Consider the following 8,313-nt stretch of genomic DNA (forward strand, 5'->3'; position numbering starts at 1 on the left):
GGGAGCGAATATAAGGAGAGCTCCGGCAGCGCGCCAGCAGTCTTGTCTTGCTACTTTTGTAACCAATAAAGTTATTAAATGTATCGAGCTGGTCACGTCTTCTGTTCCTGCGCCTGATCTAACAATTAAGATGTGCACCTCACATGCATGTTAAAAAGGGGCAATTTTTTGATTGTGCAGTTGCATTTTCAATCTTGACTGAATCTTTTTGACACACTCATACACACACACATACACCACAGATATTCCTGTCCTTAAAGGGATTTCCAGAAGGTCCTCTTTGCTGTATGAGATTTCCCAGATTCTGATAGTGTTGCAACCATTAATCAGAGCGTACCATTAGCAACATTACCTTAGCATGTTTTCATCCTCCAGTATGTTACTTTGGGTTTGTTCCTTCCTGCTACAAAACTACAATGGAGAGGAGAACTTTTTCCTCTGCCAAAGGGAAGAGGTTGAGGAAAGTCTCTTTGGGCTAAAGGCTTTCATCCTTGAGGTAGAAATAGGGAGGTGTCTGAATTAGCAGCTCTGAGTGTGAATGTGGCTGTGGAGGCTTGTCTATGCTCTGATAAAATATGTAATGCCCAGACAAAGCTGGTTGCTTTTCATATCTGCATGCTCACCAAATAAAACCAAATGAAAAGAGAATGGAAGGAGGGCAGAAAGTGGAGTAAAGATAATGAAATCAATTTAATGGCTCACCAATACCTCTCTATCAAGCAAAGTAGAACATGTCTTTTATTCTTTATTTCTTCCATGCATGTGTTTTATCTTTATGCTTTATCTTCAAACATTTAGCTGACAAAAAAATAAATAAACACATGGGCCATTGTTTTTTGCCATGTTTAATGCAGGAAACAGGTTTGTTCTCATTGGCATTACCTCAAGGCTTATTGCAAAAATGACAATTCCCCATTGTTCTTAAAGAGCATTTACCTCCATGGTGGTTGTAATTAAACAATTAATCAGCCTTGCAAAGTTGCATGTATAAACAGTAAAAGAGATTTCATCTATTCAACAATGGAAAAGTTCTTTGAGAATCAAAACAGTTTGGAGTCAGCTTAAACCAATTATCCAGTATAAGTGCAAAGAGATAAAAAGCAGGATTGTTTTCTTCAGGACACACAGTTGAGTATTTTCTAGATATAGAATGATTTGGGCAAATAATTATAGATCTTCTAGACATTATTTGAGCAACTAGATGTATTTAAGGTGCTGAAGGTCATTTCATTTTAAAGAAATGAAATTCTGTTCTAATAGCACAATAAGCTACCTTTGCTTTTCAACTACATTTTCAGCCATGAAATATCAGATAATATGATTCCTAAGGAAAAGTATCATGATATTCCACAGCGCTATTACTCAGCCTTGCAATCTGATTCATTGGGATTTCAGCTTGTTTTGTCCACGGTGCTACGAGTTCTGTTCCATCTGAAAGGCATTTGCTTAACAAGTCAGGCATAATTACTTGGATATTGCTGCAAATTGGACACCTGATGTCCTCATCCTTACATATACGATATCTATGAACCCACCACAAATCCTCATTCTGTACATACTGAATAATGTTATATTTGTAGCACTGTTTACAATTATAGTTTTGTTCAAATATATAACAGATCTTGGTTCTTTATTTAATTTTTATTTCTGCACATTCTCTTAAAGCAGTTTGCTACAACTCCTGGCTAAGACAACCAAAAGTGGCAACATTAAGTTTAAAATAAAAGTTGCATTTTTGTAATAGAAAAAAATGCTACTTAAAATGTAGTGGAAACAAGTCAATAGCTGCCTTCATATCTCTGTTTTATTGTCTCTGGCCCAAACAGTCCTTACAGGCTGCCAGGATGTCTATACCTGAGGAAGAACTGAGCATTTTTAATTTATAATTAGGTTTTGCTATTTATTCATTCCCCAAAAGGGGTAGAGATTCTGAGACTTAAAGAAATTGAGAGAACAGCAGGTGCATTCACGTCAACAGTTCTCTCCATGCAGCTGCAGCTTTCATGATTAACACTGGCATGGCTTATAAATCAAAGTTGCATTGATCTTGGATGCCACAGTACATCTATTTCATGTTACTCAAATGGGCTTCCTGCAAGGATGGAGTTGGCCCAGTTGGATACCCTACTATATATAAAAGGACAAGAAAGAGTTCTTGAATATCCGTTCTAGTCTCTTCACCTGCTTCATTGCAGGTGGGTTTTTTTGTCTGGAGCCATGAAAAGAAAAAGCACACAATTAAACTACATGCCATCATCCTCTGGCTAATGCAAAGTATTCCTCCTTTTTTGTCTGAAGAAACCATTTCATTTTATCAAAAGGCTTTAATGGCATATTCTTCCAGTAATACTGGAAATGCAGCAGTAAATTGGATTGCTTAATTTTAAAAGCAAGTAGTTTAGTTTGCACATAATTACCAGAGAATGAAACTACTGAACTGAATAAGTTTTATTTCAGAATCAATGTGAATTGTGTTGTACTGTAAGAATGACAATCCATGTGAGTTTTATATTTATTGCACTTTATAACAAAATATTTCCAATTATGATGGCTTCCCATAGCTATTGCTGGCCAGGAAAGCAAGAAGGTTGGTCTGAGGCTAGAAAAGGATCTGATACTGATGGTTCTTCCTTACAACTGCACTAGTGTTCTGTACTGAGAACAATGTATGAGAGCGCAGGCAAGGCGAATTAATAATAACTTTTATTAACAACAACAGCTAACATCAGACCCGCTCGGTGCTGAGGACCTTGGAGAGCAGGGCAGCTTCTGAGGCACTGACAGCTCTTAAATATGCCGAGCTATCTGGGCCAATCAGGACATGCCCATTTCCCACCGGCAGGTAGCCATCGATCGGGCCAATCAGCTGCTCCGTCCTTGTCACGTGTGTGGCCTCCAGATGCAACACACTAGTATGCCACTTTCATGGCTGTGAGGTGATACAAAATTAGGCTGGCATACTAGATGCAGCCATCAATGTTGAGTCTTATTCTGAACCAGTTTTTTTAAAAAAATCAATGAGCAACACTACTGTTTCACTTTTAATTAGGAAGATGTGAGGGAAAGCAAGTGATGTATCTCCTGCCTGTGGGGAAAAACTCTCCACAATTGGCATTCCCTGTGGGTTAAGGCTGCAATTTCTCAGCAAGAGAAATTAATACTTTCCAAAAAATTTCCACTGCTAACTCGTAACCATTTAATATGACAGGTTGACTTTAATGCATGATGTCTTACTAGCAGCTGTGAAAACAAACTGACTTCATTTGTTTTGGGCAATTCTTTGGCCCAAAGTGTGTGTAGCAGGAGAGGAGGGTGAGTTATTTGTGTGTGAAATTCTTTCGTTCAATTAAGAATGTTGAAATGAAATTTGAATTCAGTCCCTTAAATTTTAAAGGAAAGAAATATTTTGCTATGTATGATAAACAGTCACTCAATAAACACATGGCAAAGTCCAGAAAGACCTGGGCATCAGTTCATCTTGTAATTGAGACCACCTGCCTTCGAGCATCATAAAACTGGTGTATAAAACCATGCAGAGAGATGCTAATAATTAACTGTCCTATATTATTGTAGGTCCTCTTCTTGGGACTTGCCACAGCCGAAGTTGCTGGAAGTCTTTAAATGCTTTTTCTCATCAAGAAATAGAAAAAGAAATGGTTAGTTCTTCAGGACAACACAATGTAGGGCAAAAGATTTTTCATAGTAGTGTGGCTATCACAGGTTCAATTTCTATACATACCTATACATTCAATTCAGTGGTGAAATGTAAAATTTGTTACTACCGGTTCTGTGGGTGTGGCTTGGTTGGGGGGGGTAATATGACTGAGTGGGCATGGCCAACTTTTTTTTTTTTTTACTTTTAAAACCATTTTTTCTTTTTTTTAAAAAAAGCCTCTGACGATCCTAGCTGATTTGCCTGATCGGCAGAGGCTTTCTTTCTTTTTTTTTTAAAGCCTCTGACGATCGCAGCTGACTTGCCTGATTGGCAGAGGCTTTCTTTTTTTAAAAAAACCTCTGATTATTCCAGCTGAGCCGCGCAATCATCAGAGGCTTTTTTATTTTATTTTTAAAAGGATTTTTTCGGCCAAAGAGGTTGTAAAAAAAAGCCTCTGATGATTGCGCGGCTCAGCTGGGCAATGGAGGGGGGCAGGGATTTTTGCTACCGGTTCTCTGAACCACCCACCTCCATCGCTACTGGATCAGGTGATCCGGTCCAAACCGGGAGCATTTCACCCCGATTCAATTTCAATCCATATTTGACCTAAAGACAAATGTTTATAAAAATACCTCATTGTGGAAAAATATTTTTGCAGTTGTAGTCAGATTTTGAATGTGAAATAGGTCACTCAAATTATGACCTTCCCATCCTGCCCCTCTCCCCTCCGTGTTGATTTTCTGTTTATATTTTGACTAGTACTTTGAAAATAAAATGCCACATTTAATAAAAGAAAAATGATGGTGAATTTAATGCAATTCATGTATAAAGCTAAGACAAGGTAGTTTAAATCACATTCTCAATTATTCTAAGTGAATAACTGGAAAGTTAAATTGGGGGAAAATTAGTCTTCCTTTGTAATAAATATAGCTTCAGATATAGCTTTCTAAGCTCAGATGAAAAAAATTGAACCAGACTATGAATATGCGTGACACACACACACACACAGAGAGAGAGACTTGTTTTACATATTTGCCTTTAAAAACCTTTATTATATGTGGGCTTTGAGTACAGAATCCTCATGTGTAAGCAAATGTATTCGAAACACGTAACGTGCTTATATTTCTAAAGCAGGCTCATAAATAGCAGATTGGTCTTGCAAAGCATTTGCAGAGAGGGCTATTCAGGAGGGGAAAGTAGAATTCTAATAACCACAAAGCTCCCACATCTCATCACCTGCAAGTTTCTCTAAACACATTAAACTACTTACTGCTGAGGCAGTGGAATAGTCAAGGGCTCCCCCCCCCCAATCCACACCATCTTTTCACAAGGGACAACTAGCTGTTGCAACTGCTTGCTAAGTGTGCTCATGGTAAGAAACCAGCAGACAAAAAGGAGAAAGGAATCTTATTTCTGTCATAGTCCCATCAGTGGGGAAAGCATCGAGACCAGAACTAGGGCTGGGGGCATATTCCAACAGAAAGCTAGAGGATGGGTTTGGCTATCTGTCAGAACCTCATCTGAGAGGGATACCATTAAAGCGCAAAAAGCTGCCCCCCACCCCGCTTCTCCAGGAACCCATCTCTAGATCATGCTGCACTGCCTGATCCATCAAGAGGTGGTGATGGACCTAAAGGTTGACAAACAGAATGCTGCAGCAGAAGTGTCATATTGAACAACTTGCCTCTCAGCCCTTTCCTCCATGGGTGACTAGGAGATTATCAGAAGTTTGTTCAGCATGAACTTTGGCTGTTGATGGGGCATGGGGTGCAAACTGGTGCAAAGGCTTCCTGATAAGGATCCTGTCTATTTGCTCCTGCCCACCTAAATCACCCACAGTGCCTGATCAACAAGAATGGGGTCACTGAGGATCAGGGGTGGGTTCTACTTACCTTTACTATCGGTTCGCAATGGGGCCGCATGTGCATGCTTACTTCACTCGCGTGCACGCACGGTCTTCTGCACATGCGCAGAAGCATTTTGATGACATCAGGGTCAGTGGGCGGAGCCTCCCACCGGTTTTACTACCGGTTCTATAGAACCAGTGTGAACTGGGGGCAACCCACCACTGCTGAGGACGCCCATCATTCCAAGATCCCTTGCATGACTTGCTATTCTTGTTGCCATCTCTATTGATTGCATTGGGTGAAGGAATCCTCATTCAGTCATACTCACTGTACACAACCTGCTGACAAAGCTGTTGATGTTGTTGTAGATTTGAGACTGGAGGGAAAATATGATTTCAAGGGGCCCTATTTCTGTATTTATCACTGCATGAACCTCTCTCGGTCTCTACCTCCTCTAGGCCACTGGAAGGGAAGGGGGTTGTTTGCATCAATTGAAAGTGGCCAATAGGAATTGGGCAGATACCATCCACTGTCAAGTTATCTGGTTCATGGTAACCAAAGCACCCCACATCATGCAAATAGCCCGGAGAACAACTTTATTTCAAAAGCCCACAACTGGCTGGTTTCCACAGAGGTTGGGGAATGAAAGAAAGGCTGTTGTGTGATCACAGGCAACATTCAAAAGGTATTAAGAGGTGCCCAGTGTTAAGCTAAAAATATGCATCTTTAAATATGTTATGTAAATATTATGACCCTTAGCAAAAACATGTAACAGAAATGCAGGTGCATGGAATGAGAGTGTCTTTGTGTGCCTGTGTGGGTGGATGTGTCTGTGTGTATGTACATGTTATTTAAGAGTCTATATACCTATATTAATTACTGCAATATAAAAAAACAAAGCATTATTTCTAGGATTGTTTCATATCATGCCTTTAAAATACATTCAAAAGAAAAAAAAGGGAAATGCTTGTGTCTATATTAAGAAGAAACTATATATCATGAAATTTTCAGAATTTTTCTAGTATCTGGCCAGAGGAGTAGATGCAAATATCTGTAACACTCATATGATTTTCACATGTTCTTTTAGAAAAGCATGTGAATATTTTGTTGGATGCAAGTTTATTTAGTAGAGAAAGAACCATATGTCAATAAATTATATTAACTATCTATATATGTGTTTATATCTTGATGTCAGCAATAATTCTCATTGGCTCTCCATTAACCTGTACAGTAGGTACATTTCTTTGCTTTCTTTGTTTATACAGAGAAACTTCATCAAACAGCCCTTAATGTAAAATAGGGAACCCTGGTGACAATTCATATGTATTCAATTGCATTTTATAAAATATTTTTTTAATGATCCTGTCTTTCTTCTTTTACCTGCAGGCCACTGACTGAATATGCAGTTTAAATACTGCATGACTAAGCAAGCAATCCACATTCACTTCCTATCAACTTCCCCTATGTTATTCAATCCACTGAAGGGAATTTTTTATCCTTGTACAGTTGCTGCAGGTAGTATATATACACAGTAAACTGAATGTCTGGAACTTTATAGGTTAGTATTCCTGGAGTGTAAAGTGAATGAGCACATTCATGAAATATTCATTCACATGGTTTTGAAATGGCATAAAGCCATGACTGTCCTGCTTTGGACCTTATGCAAAAAAAAACTTCAGAAGGCATAAATCCTAGTGTTTATCTTCAGAAAATCTGGTTGTGGATGAGCATGGTCAATTGTATCTGCCCTTTTTTTATATCTTTGTAGGAGAATATCTACAGTTACAATCCATAATGAATAAACTCTTATTGTGGCCATGGCCATAGATCCCAGAGTTGGGATAGGAACTTTTTGTTTGGAAATGATTTCCTACTAAGGTTCACTAGAGCACAACAAAACATCAGTAATGACATCCTAAGTGGTCTGTTGCTGGGTTAAATTTGTGTTTCGTTGCTATAGAAGCCTTTGTTCTCTCTACCTGATCCATAAATGCATCTAGAAATAATACTAAGTTTTTGTCTTTTAGAAGAGGCCAGGGGGTAGGAAGGATTAGATTTAGGCAGGTATCTCTGGATTGTTTCATGAAATACTGTAGAACATGTATCTTCTTGCATGAAGTGTTGGTAAGTAGATCCTATTGCAGGAAAGGGAGCAACCAGATGCCTGCTGAATGTCAGCATAATTTTCATCTGTTGCAGACCAAAGGCTGGTGGTATGGGAAATGATGGGGGGGGTCACTTTCCTCAATCCAAAGGAAAGAGTAGGAGATGCACAAACAAGTCTCATTCCTGAAGGTGAGGAATGGAAAATAAACAATAGCAATAGCAATCTTCGTAAAAGTTCTCTCCTGCAAAGGGCAAGGGAATAAGGCATTTAAGAATGTATCACAAGTCATCATTGCTTTGTGATGTATGATGAAACTGCAGAGAGGGCTCCCCCCACAACAGCCTTCATGCATGCTTTAATCTGCTCTTTTGTTTTCAGATCAAACAAGCTTTGTTAACCTGCCACAAAGGACTACGTAGTCTGATGTTCCACTGTGAATATTCCACTGCATTCTTTTTTATGAGTTCACTAAATGACAGTACTATTAGAAGGAAAGAGCACCGTAACAGTGTTTCACAAAAAGGTTATTGCATTGACCTTGCTTATTGCTAAAGAAGGGTGCAGTTATTCACAAGGTTGCTGTTGTGGGGAAAATAGGAAGAAGGACTATTGTGCATGTTTGCTACCTTGAGTTACTTATAAAAATAATCAAGGCATAATATAAATACATAAATGTGGGTCATTTAAAAACAATCTGTTAAAGC

This window comes from Pituophis catenifer, unplaced genomic scaffold (genome assembly GCF_029215685.1).
Source record: "Pituophis catenifer annectens isolate HBS135680 unplaced genomic scaffold, rPitCat1.0.hap2 SCAF_7, whole genome shotgun sequence".
NCBI classification, from domain to species: Eukaryota; Metazoa; Chordata; class Lepidosauria; order Squamata; family Colubridae; genus Pituophis; species Pituophis catenifer.